We start from the raw sequence: 20,471 nt of genomic DNA on the forward strand, positions 1-20,471 counted from the left end.
GCTAGAAATGAATACCAAGGGTAAATCAATGCCCAAATGTCTGGTCTAGGTAGCATCCCATCTAGAAGGCTAGGAAGAACAGTAAGACTGACATAGAGTGACCCAGGACACAAGAAAAGGACAGTTAATAAGGAGCTCAGAATGGGAACCTTTCTTCTTGGTGAAAAATCCTACGGCGTGGGTGGCTGCCTCCAAGGCCTCTGCCCTGGGGACGACTCTATTGAATTAGGAAGGAAAAGAAGAAGTCTTACGGCAAACCACAGCACTTGGAGTGCATGTGTGTGTGTGTGTCTGTGTGTGTGTGTGTGTGTGTGTGTGTGTGTGTGTGTGTTCATCTACCACTAGCAGTTCAGCCCACTCTACACTTTGCTGGTGAGGTGTCCTGAATGCAAAGTGAAGGACATGGCCTTTGCAAATGCCAGCTGGAGATGCTGTTCTGTTGCAAGTGGGACAGGAGGAAGCCAGTCAACTGCCACTTCTTTAAGTAATTTCCTTCCCTAACTGTAAGGGTTTAACTCGCTATTCTGAGAAGGATTCTGAGTATTTCAGTCTTTCTCGTTGGCAAGGCAGACTTGATCAAATACTCCTACAGCTGGAGCACAGGCAAAGAGAACGCAACACTGCACACGTGCAGCAGTTCCCACCCATGATCCATTGGTGGCAGATTTGAGTTTGGGGGAGCTTCCTCCCTTTGCCAGTGGCCATCATCTGAAGAAAGCTGCCAGTGGGGAGCTTGTACCTCAGCTCTACTCTCCTTCTTTCCTCCAGTCTTATGCTGAAAATAGTGTGTGTGTGTGTGTGTGTGTGTGTGTGTGTGTGTGTGTGTGTAAACTATAGGGATCAAGATTCAAATTCTCCAGGCTACATGATCTTAAGACATTTGATATATACATATATATGGCTATGCCACTGTGGACAATCAGCATTGGGCATATTGATGGTCCTGTGTGGAATAAGAAAGCAGATTATGCAAGTCATTGAGGATAAGCTAGTAAGCAACATTCCTCCGTGACCTCTGTAATAGCTCCTGCCTCCAGGTTCCTGCCTTAAGTTCCTGACCTGACTTCTTTTCATGATGGACTTTTTAGAAATTTTTATTTATTTTATTTATTTTTTTTATAATGGGCTTTTATTAGGACATGGAAGCCAAATAAATCCTTTCCTCCTCAAGTTGCTTTTACTCATGCTCTTTCGCAAACAAACAGAAAGCAAACAAAGCAGGAGGCGAGGGAGAAATGGTCTGGCCCCAAGCCTGCCTCTAACTAGTGGAGTTTGGAAAACGTTTTTTTCATGCTTCAGTTTGCCTGCATTTAGCAGAGATGCAATGGGATCCTCTCCAAGGTCCCCTCCGTTAGAAAGTAGGAAGAGTTTCACTCTTTCCCCCATGCAGCAGGGTCCAGCTCACAACTCATAAAATCCTGCATTAAGAGAAACTGGGTGTGAGTGCAGGTCAGACTCTTCTGCCAAAGGAGCTCACAATGATGGGCCTTCCCCGGAGCTTCGGCACCTTCAATGAGAACAACCTATGGGAAAGAGTGGAAGGAACCGTGGGGTGCACATAAGTCACCCCCAGAGCAGCACCTTGCTGTCACCACAGGACTTATTTCACCTGGTTTTACCTCTCTCATTCTATTAAAATCACTTTCCTACTCTGTCCCTTCCCAAACTTGAAACATTACGACCTTATTTTAGTGTTCTTGTAAATGTCATCTCTTCTTTTAATCTTGATCTCTATCATACTAATAATCTAGAACAAAGCTTTCTGTGACCAGAGCAATGGATTTCTCTGAAAAGGATAATTGAATGTATGTAGGCAACAGAAAGATACAGAAACTGAGAAGGGAAAAGTGTAGATAAAAACACAGACAGGGAAGCTTGTACAAAGTAGTTGAGCCGTCTACTCTTTGATTTTGTGTTCACGAAGAAGTGTGCAATGGAAATTGTCAGGACAGGGGAGCTGGGTTGGACTGGGCAAGGCAATATAGAGGCATCATTTTAAAAACTCTTCTTGGACTTTTCCAAAGGATGGCAAGAGCAAGAGGTGGCTCCTGACAAGAGTTGGCCCATCTATGTTTCCTGAGGCCAAGAATGTGGATTCTTGGTCCCAGTATTTTGCCTGAGGAGATAGAAAAGCAAGGATTGGGAGGATGTTAATATTGTCAACCATTATTTCAACTCAAAAGTCCTTTAATTTCCAAATATCTTGACAGTTTGTGATTTTTTTTCATTTTTATACATTTATGCCTCATTTCCCCAGTCAGATGGTAAAATCTTTGAGAACAAACATTTTTATGTGAGCATGGAATCCAAAACTTGGAAGATTTTTAATAAAATGTTATTGAGTTGCTGGGCCACCATCCTTAGGCAGATTTTAGGGGTCTATATGAATGGAGGAATGCTAGAGGCTGCAGGAACCCAATCAACAGATTATGATGATTTATACAGGAAGTGGGCATCCATGAACAGGCTGACATGCACAGAAAAGAAGAGGAGCTTGCTTCTGAGCAACTCGGGACTGTTGATGAAGCCTAGCCAACAGAAAGGGAGGTCATACCAAGTACACAAATAAATCTTGGCCCATAAACAAGTCAACATAGGAGGGGTGGGGTGCTCGGCTCCAGCTAAGAGCAGAGCATCTATCTACCTAGGCATCTTCCAGAGATCCAGGATGCATTTCTTGATAAAACCCTGGCTAGTAGGGTTTTAATATTCTAGTCTTTATTCTCTTTGAGGAAATCTGGCACACTTAATGTATTATAAGCTGTCATTATGGGTTTGGAGTGCCCCTGGAAGGCTCTTAACTTATGCGGGGACATTTGTCCCTGTGCCAGATGGCTTCAGACTGCTATATTTTTCTAGCTGATTATTTTTCTTACCCTTTCTCACTGATCCTTCTTATTCCTCTTGAATTTTCTGCTCTTTTATTTTACTCATAAATGAAGGAGAGCTACAAAGAAGCTGTCAGTATCTTTGTCAACAGGTCAACTTTTATTCCTATGAGGTGTCTTTTGGGAATGTGTACCAATCCCCTAAGCTGAGATAGGGCTTCGGCTGTGTGCCTTTTTGACTAAAATACCTATGATTCTAAACACAGTTTCTTGCTTAGTGGTCTGCCCTCGCCATCATATTGTGTGTTCGCTGAAGGCAAAAGCTGTTCTCTCATGACTCTTTGGGGCTCAGGTCACTCCTGGGTGACTCTTTAATGTATGTTTAATGTATGTGTGAGTGAGGAGGAATCCTAATCGTTTCCACAGAGCAAGACGCTTCTTTCTATGTTGGGATGAACCACACAGACTTATGGCGGTCCCAAGGCTATCTCAAATTATTTCCTCATGGTGACCCATTCGCCTAACCTTTGTACATCTGTTCCTCCTGATCTATGCCTCTCATGATCACTTAATGTATTAGACTCTGACATTACAGGTTTGGAGTCCATTGGACCCAGAGACTAGCCCCACTGTGGTGCCTTCCCTGACACTACAGCCACTGATCATTCCATCCCATTGATTTCCAATATTACACAGTTGGGTTTGAGGTCTTGTATAGTGATGACTTCCTTTTCTTAAGTAAAATAGATAATGCCAATACTTAAGTGTCCTTTGCAAGAGGACATAACTATATGACAGACCCAAGGGAAAGTTAGGTCATCTCACCTTCATCTTTAGCATTTTATCACCATGTCAACCTAGCTCAGTGAAGGTATTTTAGTTTCCATATTAATCAGTTTTTGTGTCTGTCACTATAACAACTATCTGGAAAAATCAACATATAGAGGAAAGCTTTATCATGGTTCATGGTATCATAGCTATCAGTTCAAAGGCAGCTGCATCCATTGCTTTGGGCCTAAGATGAGGCAGAAAATACAGCCAGATGATACATTGTCCATTTACTTTGTGGAAACAGGGAGGAGAAGAGGGGGAGGGGAACAAAGTATGTCCTTTGACAGCATACCTACAGTGACTGACTTCCTACAACTAAGCGCCACCTCCTGCTCTTTGCTGCATCATACCCATCAAAAGATGAATCCACCCATGAGGATGTAGCCCTCAACCCTGAATCACTTCCCCAAGGCTGCACTGCAAACTGAACCCTCAACACAGGGATCTCTTAGGGACCTTTCAAGATATTCCCAAAGTGCGTAGAGTTTCCTAGGACTATGACAAATGTCCTAAAGCTACAAATGTTGTAGAGTCTAGAACTCCTGCGCAGGGCTAAGGATGTTTTTAGGAAACATCAAAAGGTGGACCCTCCCACCCCCAAACATACATTTTTTCAGAAGGTGATCTTCTGTTCTCAGCTTGGCCCTTCCCATGCCAATTTTTCTGAGAGAGATCTATGTCGATCTGAAAGAGGTGAAGGCTAATGGCTTGTGGCATGTCCCAGTTAGCTACTTGAGAAGAAAACGAGAGGAGAGGCAACACTAAGCTTTATGAAACATGTAGGCAGGCCTGTACACAAACATGGGTTCATACAAATAAACCCAAACTGGCCAAAAATAACAGAGAAGGCGACAGATGCTCCCAATTAAAATGTCAGCTTCTCCTGAAGAAGCCAAGTTCTCACATCGTGTGGGTGCTCCGGGGGCCGACGACTACTGCAAGGGACCACATATGGAAATCTGTTTGTATTATACCATGTCCCAGATACCACGGAAGACACTGCCCAACCTTGCAATTAACAGATTGACTGTTTCTGGGGTGCACTATGTGGATGCAAGGAGAAAACAGAAAATTGTGAAATAGGGTGCTCATTCTCACTAAGTTTGATAGGAAACAAGAGAACCAGGGAACACTATTTTGCAGACTTCCTAGCCTCAGTTTCCCCATGTTGCTCAACCATGTCATGAAAGGAAAATCAGTTTGTGGGAACTTGTGGGGTCTGCTGTCAGAGGGCTTGAGTGTTCAGTAGTAGGGGGGTGGATAAAGGATAAAGGGATACCTACAGTCTCCCTTGGTGATGAGGGGAGCTTGGATAGGAAACTACCAGGGGCTGAGAGAACTGTACACAAAGCCACATCCTCCCCCAGCACACACACAGCCTTTGCACAACTCTTTCGTTAAAATCTGCTTTGTTACTTACAAATAGGAGTTCTTCGTTTTCCCTTCCTCCTAAGGTAGCTTTTTTGTTTATTCGTTTGTGTTTTTCACATTCTTTCTAGTTCCCCTAGGTGACTACACATGAAAGAGGAAGGAAATGGGCCAATGAGTGAAAGGAATCATTCCTCCCCAAATCTCACTTCCTCATCAAATCAATGGGGAGTATACCGTTGAAAGAGTGCCGTGCTCTAATAAATGAATCTCCTTCCTCTCCTAATTATTTTTATTATCACCACTGTTATACTAAAATCCACATAGTATAGCTAAAGCTCTAACTAGAGTAATATCCACAGAAAGGAAGAGCAATGGGGAAATTAATGAACTAGATCCTCATCTGTGTTTCTGTAAATGATAATTTGTTGGCTTTAATAAGCTCCTGGATTGAATTGTTACCACAGGCCAGTGTTACTAGGTTTGGGTGCCCACTGGGTGAAAGTCAGATATTTTTATGTGAGTTCAAAACACGTTTTCATTTCTTCCTGGTCACTATTACTAACCAGATAAGAGAAAGGCTTAGCTGCAGAAAACAAACACATGATTAGTTTTGACAACAGAAGCTTAACCAGGACGTTAATTAGCAGCCATAGCATTGGGAAGGTTCTGGACGGGAACAATTACCCAGACAAACCCGCAAGTATGGCTACAATGTGCCAGGGTCCCATCCCTTACCATATGGCTTTAGTCTGGCAAATGGCTCGTTGGCAATTCATTACCATAGTGCTTGGAACTCAGGGGTGACTCTTTATGATTAACCAATTCATTATGCTATTGTTGGTGGCTCAAGGGGACCCTAAGAGCTTCCCTCTCCCTGTTGTGTTATTTTAAGGACATATGACAGGGAAGGAACAGCCCTCCCTTCCACAGCTGCCTCAAAGTACTGTTTGCTGGGAAGTTTGCTGGAATCTAGATTGAATCTTTCAAAAGAAAACAAACAAGCAGAAACTCCCCACAGTCATAAACTGTAACCATGGCTGGAACTATCGAAACATTCCAGGAGATTAAAAACAAAGACTTCCTCCTCCTGTGCTCTGTGCTTCTGAGGCTGCCTGGCCAACCTGTGAACACATGCCACCACAGCAAAGTGATGGGGACAGCTAAGGACTAGTGACCATCAGACCCAAAGACAGGAAGCAGAGTCTCCAGAAGGGGCGCTGTGGCTAACTCACTTGGGAAGTTCTCTTGATCCTATCCTGCAAAATGACTGTCTGCTATCTCTTCTCCCCATTGTGAGAGAGGGTCTCCAGTGAGGAACATTAGCCTGACTCCGCATGACCCATAATGTTGAAGCAGGTCAGTAAACCGCCTATGAATATCAGCTGTTGGAGAGTGCACGTTCATTCATCAGCACAGGTGGCACAGCCAGCCGCACTGAGACCCACTACCAATGGGTGTTGCTTCCTTTGTCATTAGAATTTTAGCTGGGGTTGCCCACAAAGAGCACATGGTACTCTGTATAAAGTTTTTCAAAAGCAGAGGAGAGTAGACCTGAAAGTGTAGTTACGAGTTCAAAGTTTGACAGGGATGCTGGAATGTCTAAAGATGCATAAAAAAACATCAAGACAGCATGTTATAATCCAAATAGGCCCAGACAGAGAGGACGGGACAGCAAGGGAGGGCACAGAAGAACTAAGGCCCGGCTTATACTGCTGTGGCTAGGAAGATGCTGGGCTCACCGAGGACAGGTCTGAGGAAGGACAGAGTTCGGGTTCAGTTTGGTCAACAAGAGTAATATGGAGGGCATTACAGAGCTTCTCCTCTGAAACCCACTGCAGCCCCCTCCCTAAATCTACAAAGCCAGTTTCCTAGTAAAATTCTAGAACTGAGACAGGGTCTCAGTTTACTAAAGGCATAAACGGCAGTCACAAACACATCACCCTCCTGCTCCATCAACGTGGCCTTCCACACACACTCAACAATAACTGTGTAGTTAATGAACTCAAATTTTGTTTCCTTCTTTGAGTTCACAGGGACTCTGAGGAAGATTCTCCATGGGTCAGGTCTATGGAAGAAGCTATCTAGGCATCTTTTAAATGATTCCGTCTCTGTACAATAAATTTCCCTGGAGTTTGCAGTAGAAATATTTAAACAGAGAATGGAGTTTAGCATCCTTCTTTTGAAATAAACGGAAATACCACCAGTCCTTCTTAGAATCTGTACTCTGGAAGATGCCCTGATGAGAAAGTGCATAGGCTTTAGTCTGGATGGAAGTGGCAGGGAGGTTCTTTAAGCCTCTGCGGGCTCATCTACACAGCAAGTGAGTGGCGAGCGCCACTCGGATGACTAGCTGGACTCCATTGCAATGCTCCTGGAAGCAGCACAATCTCTCTAAGGGAAAGGATGGCAGAGGTCAGAGCTGAGCCTTTGCTTAAGGAACGCTAAAGAATAGACCTGGGCATCTTTCAGTTTAATCACTGTAGTCACCGTGATTCAACAGCCTTGCTCATTTTTATGATGCATGGGGATGCGGTGACCCTTCTCAGCAGCACACAGTGTAGCTGTGGAACTGTTCCAAGGCAAATGAGGTATATCTGATGGCTCTGCTGACCTGCTCAGTTCAAGCAAACATGTGCAGTATGCCAGATGCCCCTCCTGGGTTCTGTGGTATGAAGAAGGGACTCACAGACCTTGTCTTTCAGGACTTTAGGTTCTCCCCCAACCCCCAAGATCATCTGCATTAGAAGTAACTGGGCAGTTTCCCCAAAGGGATATTTCTGCCCCTTTCTACCTCCCGAATCTGAAACTCCAGGGCTGGTAGGAATTTGTCTAAAAGGCCCTCTGGTGTCTGCCCTCTATCACTGAAGTTCACTGTGGAGGGAATTAACTATGGGAAGTCATGGAGTGAAGGCTTCTTGCCTTCATGGAGCTCTGTTGTCTTCTAGGTGCTACAGGAAACCCAGATGGTTAAGGTGGCCTATGCTTGTAATTCCAGCACTTGGGAGGCAGAGGCAGCAGGATCAGCCTGGTCTATATAGTGAGCTCCAGGCTGGCCAGGGCTACACTGTAAGATATTATCTTTGTTACTGTCTTGAGCCCTTTATATATTCTAGATCTTAATCCTGTGCTGGGTGAATAACTGGCAAAGATTTCCTCTCATTCCGCGGGCTTCCTATTTCTTGATTCACAATTTCCTTTTTGTTGTACAGAAACGTTTTAGTTTCATGAGATCCCATGTGTTGATTCTTGTTATTTGTTTCCTGTGGAAAGTTCTTACCTATGCTTATAAGTTGAAGTCCACTCCCTACTTTTTCCTTCTTATATTGAGGTCCTCACTCCATTTGTAGCTAAGCTTTGTAAAGGGTGAGTGACAGGGACTTACTTTATTCTTTCTACATGTTTGGAACCATTTACTCCATCACCATTTGTTGAAGATGTTATCTTTTGATCAAGGTATAGTTTTGGAGTTCTGGGGAAAAATACAGGTAATTATAGTTGTATGGATTTATATCTGAGTCCTTAATTCTATTCCACAGATCTAGGCATCTGCTTTTGTGCCAGCACAATGCTATTTTTTTTTATTATGGATCTAATAATTTTAAATGGTGTGTGGTTGGTGATAGCCCCACAATATCCTTTTGGTTCAGAATTTCTTTGTCTATCCCTCATCTTTTGTGCCTCCACATAAATTTTTGGGCTGTTGTTCTATGTCTTGTGAAGAACATTTTAAGAGAAGAAATAACAAATGGCTAGGAAACACTTCAACTTTCTCAACCATAAGGAAAATGTAGATTAAAACTACTTTAGGATTCCATTTCACCCCAGTCAGAATGGCCATCATCACAAATACAAATGTCAACAAATGCTGACTTGGATGTGTGAAATGGGAACCCATCTACACTGCCCATGGGAGTGTAAACTAATGCACTCACTTTGGAACTCAGTCTGGATGTTTCTCAAGGAGCGAGAAATAGAACTGGCATGTGACCCAGCTGTACCACTCCAGGGTATGTACCCAAAGGATGCTACCCTGATGCAGAAATTTACTGCTGCTCTATTCACAATAGGCAGGAAATGGAATAGACCTGGAGTTCTATTAAAAAGAATGCAAAAGAGAAATATGAACTTTGCAGGTCACTATATGCTCAACCCTCATCAGAGAAGCTTCTTCTTTGAGTAGATGGTAATTAACACGGAATCCCACAAACTGCACAATGTGGAGAATAAGAGACTTTGAAGAAATGGGATGATCCCTCCCTCACAGCCCAGGGATCTATGTAGAAGAGGAGGCAGAAAGATGTAATATCCCGAGATGGTGGATGACTCCAGTGTCTTTAGACACAACCGAGCAGATGCACATATGAACTCACAGACATCGTGATCCATGCACAAAACCTGTACAAGCTCAGGCCAGACAAAAACCCTAGAATGGAAGAGAGAACGCAGCCCTCGCCGCCACAGAAAAATGTGGTGCATATACACAATGGATTACTCAGCTGTAAAGAGAAATAACAATGAAATTTGCACGTGAGTGGAAAGAACTAGAAAAATCATACCATAGGCCCTGATAGACGATTGCTATGTTTCTCTCTAATATGCACATTCTAGCTTAAAATTGTTTTCTGTTTAGCAAGTGAAGGTGACATGAAGGGAACAGGGAACTAGTAGAACACAGAGAAAATGTAGGAAGAGTGGTAGAAGACTGGAGATGGAAAGAGTTAATCAGGGAGGGGCTGGGGAGTCTGAGGATGGGTGAGATCAATAGGTATGGAACATTCCTTACAATGGTCCATGCTTTAAGCAAGACACATTGTGTTTCCCCCCAAGACTCGCTCTTACTTTCCCAAGGGAAGGAAACACTTGACACATCTAGGAAGATACAGCTGCACCAAGAAATCTAGGATTACTCCAGACTAGAAAGATATTTCACAGCCCTGAATAGATCTCAGCTATGTCTCAGATCCTCCTCCATCCTTACCCTGTGTTCCAGGACCCCAGAAACTCTTGCTTATCTGTCTTTTTCTAGAGACATGTTCTTCTCCTGCAGCCTTGTGAATAGACAGTGCCATTCTCCCTACCTGGCAATGGCTACAACATAGACACTTCCACTGAAAGGATTTTAGGTATACAGAAATGTGCATATTTTCTGTAGAGATCATATTATATGATATTTATTTACGTGTTAAGGTTATAGTTAGTTCAGAAAGCTGGCAGTTGTGAGGCTTATGTCTTAGTTTGAGTTTTCTTGCTTACCTAAAGTACCACAATAATTAAAAAAATTCCGTACAGACATGCTTATGGTCAGAGAACGGCACAGCCACTTTGTCTTTTGTTGGGCCTAACACCTGGAGTTGCCTTTGACATCTTTGATGAGCTATGTTACCCGAATGGAGATCACCTGAACTTGAAGTCCTTTGTTCCTTAGTCTCTTTGTGATCTTGGAGACATTTTATCTTCTCTAACTCTCAGGCAAATGAACTCATAAATACATATAGAGAGTATTATTGGGTGTGTTGACTGAAAAATTATAGGTAATTTTCTTGCTTAAATAAATGTTATCTTCTTTCCTATTTCCTTACTGTCCTTCCTTTGCACAAGAAACCCAAGACTTCTCACCTCATGCTTATGCTCCTCTCCTCTCTTCTCTCCTTCCCTCCCCTCCTCTCCCCTCCCCTCCTCTCCTCTCCTCTCTCCTCTTCTCCTCCTCTCCCCTCCCCCCTCCTCTCCCCCTCCCCTCCCCTCTGTATCTTCTCCCTCCTCCCCTCCTCTCTCCACATCTCCTTGTCATAAAGAAGCTGATTCCTTCCTTCTCACAGCAACAAGGTAGAACTTGGCAAAACAAAACAAAACAAAAACACCCAGAGTGGTTCCACCTGACTCTTCCTGCTAGTCTCTCTCCTTTGGTTCTTTCCTGTCCTCCTCAGTCCCTCAGCTGGGCAGAGAAGTGTCTGGGAACAGAGGATGCTCATTGGGGCTGGAGCAATTACTTGGTAAAGCATGTACCTTCCAAGCAGGAGCACACAGCTTTGCTGTCAAGCACCCGCCTGAAGAGCTGGGTGTGGATATGTGTGCTTAGAATCATCGTGCCGAGGCTAACGGGGTTTTGCTGACCAGACAACCTAACTGATTCAGCAAGCTCCAGCTCAGTGAGAGAGACCTTGCCTTAGAAAGCGAGGTGGATGGTACACGAGAAATGACATTCCAGGTTGATTTCTAACCTCTACATGCCTACACACTCATACATACCCATGTCCACTCAGAAACAGGTACACACATATGGCACACCCACACAAATGAAATGAGAGGAAAGAAAAGCACAGTGGCTTCAGTCTCCACATTCTGCTTCTGGAAGTTAGTAAAATGGAGGCCACAGGGCGAAGCTGGGACTCCAGGCTATAAAGCATTTAATAGATAACCAGCACATCAGAGACATACCAGTTCTCCTTGAGGTGAGTTTGAATATAGGCCAAGTGACTGGGGTGGTGGTGGTTGTTTCCATGGAGGATAATCTTTCTCACACAGTGCATTCTTTCTCTCCCTGCCTCCTCAAAAAACAAAACAAAACAACAAAAACAACACCACCAAACAACAACAAAACAAACAAACAAAAACAAACAAACCCCAAAACAAAACAAAACAAAACAAAAAACCAACCAAACAAACAAACCAAAAACCAAAAACCAAAACAAAAAACAAAACAAGTAGCCAAGTACTATCAGTTTATTTGCTGCTTCTTATAATTACGTTATCCATGATGAACTCACTGGAGTCTAATTTGATTCTAGAGCTATTTGGTAGGGAAGTTCCATCACTGGGCACTGTGGGACTCTTGTGAGCACAGCCTTACTTTGCTGGATGCATGGTGCTCAGTTAATGCACTTGGAAAGGGACAAAGAAGAGGATGAGAAATGGCAGCTCCCCCAGTCTTGCTGGGCTGCAAAGTCCTTCCACATTTATCATCTCATTTGGTACAAATGCTAGCTGTATGAGGCAGCAGGGCTGTCATTATCATCTCTAGCCCACACACTGGGGAGTGGAACCAGGTCAAATCACGACACAGTGTCCTCGATGGGACTAAAACTCATACAGGCATCCCCACTGGTCCCTCTTTCCCAACACACTATCTCCAGGGATATTGATCCATGACTTTACTTGAAATCATGTTTTGCAGTATAAATGCTCCGCCATGAGTGATTGGGGTTGTGTTGTGATGAACTGAAAGTACTGTAAGATGGAAGACGTAGTTTCCACATCTAACTGACTGAACATTGTAGCTCCGTAATGAGTACAGCACGGTTGCTTCCAGTGGCTACGGCGGTGCCAACAGCTTGTTCCTAGCACTGTGGGAGAGCACCACACCGTGTATCACCAGCGCAGAGAACAAGCAAAAGGTGTGCTTTCCACTGAATGTGTTTTGCAGTCAAACCCATCTAAGTCCAACGCCATGAATAATTTCCCAAGCGGTCTGTCCTGTCGCCTGGCAGGTGCTTGCTCCTTGTTGTCCCTTCGTTCCTCCTACGGGAAAGAGGCTGGTGGTCTCTAACTTTTTCTTTCCTTTCCCATTTCCAGAATCATTCACTATATTAAACAGGCAATGCTTAAATTGTTTTTACTTTTAATTAAACAAAAACATTACCTATATAATTGAATTATTTGCCTGTTCTCCATGAGTCTATTTTTACTTTGTTTCTGAAAAACATTCTTATGAGCTTGTTTGCATTATTTTGTGTTTTTAATGCTATCACTATGCATTTCTGAAATGTTTTCAGTGACATTGTTCACTGTGATGCTTGTAAGTATATTAAGGTGCTTTGTTATCTGTCTGTTTATCATCTATTTTCTTTCTTTCTCTTTCTTTCTTTCTTTCTTTCTTTACGTTTTTCTGTGATGAAGATGAAATCTGGGACCTTATACATGTTAGGCAAGGGCTCTACCAATGGCCTGCCTCTCTCCACCTTCATGGAGTTCGATATTTTAAAACTCAGTTTAGATTTTTAAGAATTTTTTTCCCTACACATGTATGCAACGGCTCACTAATGTTCATTTCTGTGGTACCCACTGTTTCTTCATTGTCCTGATAGTGAACATTCAGGTTGCCTCAGCTCTTGATATTACAGAGATGTCTCAATAAATATAATTTTACATATCACAAGCTCTAGAGTAGATGTCGTATCATAAACTTGGTTGTGCTAGGGCATGCATCTCTTTACTTCTAAGAGATGTTAAAAACAATTTCAAGTCTCTTAGGGTGATGATACCTTCTTGGCATTGTCAAACCTTTGGTTTTTGATAATGAGATAGGAGTAAAATGGCACCACTTTGCTTTAGTTGGCATTTCAGTGACAGACAGCAAAGCTGGGCATTTTTTCATGCGGCACCTCCAAGCCCACACTACCTGTCCTTACTGCTGTTCATGCTGTCTCCAGCTCTGCAGAAAACGGAAGTTGCAGCATCACCCAAGCTGTCCTTTCCTTTTGTGCTTGTTTTGAATATTAAGAAATTCTTCCCTGATAACCTGGTATAGAAATCCTTTCCTGAATTTTATTATAATACTTTAAAAAGTTTTTAAAGCTCATAGCCTTTTATCTTCCTGGAATTTAGTTACAGTATTTATCATTTTTATGTTTGAAAATTCTAATGTTAACATTCCAATATTAAAAGATGCTTTTTTTGGGGGGGGGGACACTGTGGATCAAATGCCTCATGCCTTTCCCACTTATTTGTAATCACCATGTGTGCTAACTTTCTAAACATGCATGTATCATTATCTTCCTGGGCCTTCTAGTTCTATCCAATGGTCTCTGTATCCCCCACCTCTGTCATACTCTACGTCATCTATTTCAGTGCCTGAGACCTGAGCCCCTCTTCCTTATATGCTATATCAAGTCTTTGTTATCGGCCCTTTTAACTTTCATGTGCATGCTGCTTACTCTTTTAATAAATAGCTCCTTCCTGCCACTCTGCAGAACTCTCTACTACCCCGTCCATTCCAGAAGCAACTTGCCACAAAGTCTAGGTGCCAGCCCTGACTGTACTGTCGAATGCCTATCTGGTCTTGGGCAGATCACATGACCGCCTTGGGTATTATTTTAACTGCCCTATGCGTGCCTGGCGTGCTTGCTGAGCTGATCCAGCGAGCTGAAGGTGTGAGAGTGCTTTTGTGAGCTCAAAAGAACAAGCCAGACAGGCATGTGTGCAATGTCCTGCTTTACCTGTGTCACTTGAATCAAGGCATGTGGAAAAATCTAACTCATTTTGTAAGCATGTGTGGTTGGCCCAGTGTAATGTCTACACATTATTTTAGAAGATGTAGAAATTCTATCTTTAAATGAATAAAAATAATGATAAATAATAATGATGAGGATGATGATGAATAGTTGTTTTTGAGATAGGATTACACTGGGTAAATCAGGCTGACTTAGAATTAATAATCCACCTGTCCCTGGCTCCTGAGTGTTGGGGTTGCAGGCACATGTACAGCTGTGGCACCTAGCTTAAAGTTCCCCTCTCTCTCTCTCTCTCTCTCTCTCTCTCTCTCTCTCTCTCTCTCCCTTCCTTTTTAAATGTGTATATGGTGCTGTGTGTGTGTGTGTGTGTGTGTGTGTGTGTGTGTGTGTGTGTGATGTATATGTGAATGTGGGAACATATGTACCATGGCACACGAGGAAGTTAGGGAACAACTTTCAGAAATCAGGTCTCACTTCCCACTTTCTTTTTAGGCAAGATCTCTCTTGCATCTTCTGCTTCACTGCAGGCTAGCTGGTCTGTGAGCTTCCAGGTGGTTCTGCTGCCCTCTGGGATGACTGATGTGCATCAGGTTTCATGGGGCCTCTGAACTGAAGTCATCAGGTTTGAGTGGCAGGCATTTTCATCCACTGAGCCATCTCTCTGGCCTCTGGAAGTCTCTTTGGTAAATATCACTTCCTGACTTTGTGGTCTGGATGTGTGGAAGAGTGGAGGTGGACAAGTGGTCCATGGAGTTTGTCTGAACAAATAAGCAGAACCACCTGTATGCAGATGCTGGGCTCAGCACTGACCTGAGGGAGTGAGAACCTTGTGGGTGCAAGGGCAGAAACAAATCAGTCTTTGTCCCTCATTGCTGAATGCAGCCTCCATTAAGTTAAAATGAGCACTGAGGTTGGCCCTGAGATAATGTGAGAGTACCTCCCCTGGAGTGAGCATATGGCTCTGCCCTACTTCTTTCTGACCCTTGCATCTCTCACTCCTGTGCCAGGATCAGCCTTGGACTTTGGCCAAATGACATTCATGGCCAGATGATACAACACCATAGCCTGATCCTTAATTTATTAATAATACAAAATGTACTTTCCTTGGTAATTAAGTTCTTGCCTTTAGTTCTATTGAAACAGGATTTCTCATCAGTGCTCCACCCACTTCCCTGGCTGACCTTGCTTTCAACTCAATTGAGAAGTTGTTGGGTCCCTAAGTTCCCATCACAGCTGCCTACCCTGACTGTGCCAATAGCCACTTCTCTGTTGAAGACAGAGCCCTGGATTTCTGACTTAGCTTTGGATCTTGGTCCAGTAATTCATCATCTGGGTTTTTAATAATGTGGCCAACACCATTGATCTTCTCCTATCCCTACATTGTCCTTGCCCACGCTTGCTTGACTTTTCTTGCACTATTAGTAAAAATATCCTCTTCTTCCAAGCCTTGTCTTATCTAACCTTAAAATATAGATGAGATACAGGACCCTTTTCCTACTGATTTCTAAGCTTTACTTCGAGGACCACTCTGTACTTTCTTCCAACTGTTTTATTCCAAATAGACTACAGCCAGCTTCTTCTTTTTTTCCCTTCTTCTTTCCACACAAAAACATGAAGCCCAGGAACGGGTTTTATGGGTTCAGTTTGCTTGGATCCCTCTGCTTGAATAAAGGACACATTGCCCTAGCAGTTGGACATTGCTCTCAGAAGAGCACAGATTCCTATACCCTTCTTCAACAGGACAGACCACATCTTGTGAGTGTTTGATGTGGTCAGAGCAATCAGAGGCAAAAGGAATTTAAAGACCCCTAATAATAACAACGGAACTTGAAAATTCCACTTCAGAGATCTCTCTGGCATGAGTGGAGGCTTTGTGACACATCTGAAGGCCCCTCCTCCTTCTGAACATTTCTGCCTGCTCACCTTCCTACTCCCCGCAAAAGCTGGGGGTACACATCTTTCACATCCCAGCTTCCATCCCAGAGTCTGATCCCAGAGGACCCTAGCCTGCAAAAGGTGCCCACAAATATTTCTTTCTTAGCCAATACTCTACTGACTTACCATGGATTTTGTTGTCTTCCTATGATAGGTCCCCCAATCAAAGATGTGCATGTCTGCACCCCCATCAACCTGTGCATGCCATGTCTTAGGTGTCAAAAGGATTAAAACCTTAGCTTAAGTCCAGTCATGTAAGGCTTTAAAATCAGAAAACTGCTTCTGGTTGCAGTTGGAAATAAGAGTAGAGAGTGGTCAAGAAAAAGGCAACGTTATCAGATTAAGAGATGGAGGATGAAGCCACAAGCCAAGGAACATAGGCAGTTCCTAAAAGCTGAAAAGAGAAAATAAATGGACTGTTCTCAGAGGTTCTAAAATGGAAGCCAGTCTTGCAAGTATCTTGTTTTTAGCCAGTGAGATCTGTATGAGACTTCTGAAGTACAACACTACGAGGTCGCTTTAACTCTCTTAAGTTCATGGTAGCTTGTCACAACAGTAATAGGAAACCAGTGTAGTCCTTCAAGGATCATCTTAATACCTGTTCTTTCTTATGACTTGGACATGCCCCTCCCCTGCCTGCATCTTCACTTTCTCATTTATAAAATTTAAAAAATTTGGGCCGCACACTGTAAAGCTCCTTATATGCTGACATTGATTCCAAGCGTAGTGACCATAAGATTTTGTGGTTTTACTTTTTACTAATGGATTTACAATTTTTAAATTTTCAATTCTGAGATGAATTCATGAAAAGCTATAGATACCAAGACTAGGGGAGAGACTGAACATATCATGCTCTGACTGTGGAAAAAATGAAGTCTGTCATTACTTCAGATGTTTTTTATTATTATTGTTGTTGTTGCTGCTGCTGTTACTTGTGTGTGTGTGTTTGTGTGTGTGTGTGCATGTGTGCATATGTGTGTGTAAGGACATGCCATGGTATATGTGTGGAGGTCAGAAGTTAGAGGTCAGAGGCCAGAGGAAAACATTTAGGAGTCAGTTCTATCTTTTCACTGTAGATTTAGGAATATCAGACTCAGGTCACTAGGCTTTTACAGGAAGTGAATTTAGCCACAGACCCATATTACCAACCCTCAGCTACTATGTACAGTATCATAAAAACATGTTCCTAGCCTGAATTTTGTCAGGAAAGGCAGGGCACTATAAGGGGATGACACAAAGCTTCATTTTGCTCTCTTACCCCCTAGTAGAGGTAATCACTATAGCTGCCATTTAGCTAATTGGCCTGAGTTAATAATAAAATAATAATGGCAATAGCACAGTGAGTAGTGATTATCCTCTGTGCTGATCTGCTATAGAATGCTTTTGACATTCTTTTCTTTACCTTTCTTTCTTTCTTTCTTTCTTTCCGTCTTCTTAAAATATTAAAATAGGTAAATAATCCATTGTTCTATATATTTGTTCCTGAAAGTTAAAACAACAAGATTTTCTTGTATTGCAGACTCCCAAGAACCACAAATCTAACGGCTAGAAGTCTCCCAATGTAGGCTCCCCTAAGACCCAAAAGCTGATGAAGTATGGAGATTGTTAGTGGCTCATCCTCTGTCTCACTCATCCCTCTCCTTTTCCAGTTTTGCAATTTGCTCTGCAGTGGCATATCCATTTACTTATTTTTGACATAATAATAGAAACCCTCCCTTTAGGATTTTTTGGAGGCAATGGTGATACAATTATGCTAGCTCCTATCTGTAAGAAACAAAAATTGAGTGGAAAAGACTCTAGCATGAGGCAAGAAACACTCTCACAGGACCTGCCTCTTTCAGGTCAGTCTGTAGGACCCGAGTAACTCCAGTGATCTCAGAAAGGGAAAAACAGTTTTAACTTTCCATGATACTATTACTAGTTACAACAGCTGGTTCAGATGCCAAAACCTCAGCAGCGAATTCTAGCGTGTACTCACAGTTTCCTCGGTCTTGTGAACTCTTTAGATGACTTCAAGTGGTAAGAAGTAACCCTGAAAAGATATTAGAGGTTAGAAACATTTGGACACCTAAACTGCTTTGTATTTATACCTTTGAAAATTATAAACAATAATTTTATGTAGAAAACAACACTAAGATTTAAAAGCAGGATCTATTCATAAAATACTGTTAACTCATGGAACATTTAGATTTTTAAAGTATCTTTATATATACGTGGATATATTGCCTTTAGTTTGAACAGGGAGTCCCACTGTAGCTTTGTACTGTTAGTTTTTCAATTGAATGTGATATTATAAATAACTTTTGACAACAGAATTCAGCTGGCAGACAGCGTCATGATTGCTTTCAATGGTTACCGTCTACTCTTGACTTTGAGATGAGCCTTGCTGAATTCTGAACAATAGGATAGAACAAAGTGTTGAGGTTGAGATGAAGTGAGATAAACAACTCTGTCTTCCCTGTGGCTCATCTTCCCTTGCTGTCTGGCTTGCTTGTGGCCATGAAGCCATTTTATGAACTGCTCTACAGAAATGTTCACATAGCAGGCAACTGGGAAAGACTCCTGATCCACAGTCCATGAATAAGTGAATCCCAGCAAAAGTCACTCTAGTTAAGCTTGAAAGTTTGGCAACGAGACAACTATGGTTCCTGCACTGCAGTTTTGTGAGAGACACATGTCAGAGTGCTCAGGGAAGCTCTGTTCATATCTCTGACCTGCTAAACTGTGAACTAGTAATTTTGTTGTTCTAAGCTAATGCTTTTTCGGGCAATTTAGCCACACATAGCATAAGGTACACAGTGTTTAGTGGATGTCTGTTATTTCAGCTGTATTACAACTCACCCAGTGTTTTATTGCAGCGCAGTTTGTCTCTTTTATTCCTTTTCCTAATATAAAGAAGGCTGCAATAAATAGCATTGTAACATAGCTAAAATGTAGCTTTGGGTTATTTCCAACCACCTCCCCTTAAACTGTGTCTCCACATAAGTCAGTTAATAAATAACCCCACAAGAATGAAAAAAATCAGTTTGACTTTTGAAAATCACTACTTATTTGATTCAAACCAGTATTCAAAACAGCATTGTTTTGAAACAGCCTGAGGAATCTAACCACCCTGAGCTCACTCAGCTTCAGTGGACACTAGTGTTCTGACAGTATGGTGACGCTCACAGTTTCCAAGAGCTTTGAAAGGGAGAGCAACCACATTGAACGTGAAGCAAATACTGCATCATGTTCCATCGAAAATATTCAGCCTCTCTCCCATGGGGTGGGCCCTGGTTAGGGCCAGGCATTGGTTGGAAATTCCCTCAATCTCTGTTCTATCTTTATCTCTGCACATCTTATAAACAGGGTGAGTTTTGGGTTGAACACTATTGACGATATTCTGCTATGCTTGCAGAAAGAGCCCAGAAGAGTTGCCCTTTGAGAGGTTTGAAACAGATGCTGAGCCTCACAGCCAAGCACTGGGCTATGCATAGGGAGTCTTATGAAAAAGTGGCGGGGTGGGGGCAAGGGAAGAAAAGGACATGCAGGTGACAGGAGTTCCACAAGAAGACCAACAGAACCAACTATTCAGGGCCCAGAGGGGCTTGCTGAGACTGAAGCACCAACCAAGGACCATGCATGAACTGGACCTAGGCCTCCTACACAGGTGTAGACAGTGGGCAGCTCAGGCTTCATGTGGGTCCTTCAGTAAGGGGTGCGGGTGCTGTCTCTGACATGGACTCTGATCTTTTTATCACTCCCAGCCCTGGTGGGACCACCTTGCCAGGCCATAGGGGAAGAGGACATGCACTGTCCCGATGTGACTTGATGAGCTGGGGTAGATGGGAAGGATGGCTCCCCTCTTTTGAGGGAGGAGAGAGGGAGAGAGGGAGGTAGTGTGGGATGGGGATGAGAGGAGAGATGGGGCTGTGACCAGGGTGTAAAGTGAATAAAAAATAAATAAAAGAATTAAAAAATCTTAATATGAAAAAACGGAAAATATTCAGCCTATTTCAGTTACCTAAGAGATTATCAATAAATTCAGATTTTATGGTATGAAGCTGTATGGGCTGAATTCAACAGCTATCTATTTTGGAAGTACTTCCTGTACATAGATAACCATCATTTCTGAACTGCAATGACTCATTGTTGGGGACAAATGCATATTTTAATGAATGCTATATATTTTAACAGATTCCAAATCCTGTGGTTGGTTGAAGCTAAGGGTGCAATTTTAGGATCTAAATAAGTAAGTAAATGAGGAAGAAAATGTGTGTTAATTGCAGTAACTTGTGAT

The 20,471-nt window shown here is 42.7% G+C and overlaps 1 protein-coding gene across 1 annotated transcript in view; it reads right to left on the reverse strand.

Moving 5' to 3' along the window:
• The window catches only part of Slc14a2 (solute carrier family 14 member 2), a 172,880-nt gene extending 154,656 nt beyond the window's left edge, over positions 1-18,224 (reverse strand). Inside the window, exon 1 of the mRNA XM_051163708.1 lies at positions 18,171-18,224. The gene's annotated coding sequence lies outside the window, so the exon portion shown is untranslated. The remainder of the gene's footprint in view (positions 1-18,170) is intronic.
• Positions 18,225-20,471: the final 2,247 nt, after the last annotated feature.

The sequence above is a fragment of the Acomys russatus genome, chromosome 20 (genome assembly GCF_903995435.1).
Source record: "Acomys russatus chromosome 20, mAcoRus1.1, whole genome shotgun sequence".
Classification (NCBI taxonomy): Eukaryota; Metazoa; Chordata; class Mammalia; order Rodentia; family Muridae; genus Acomys; species Acomys russatus.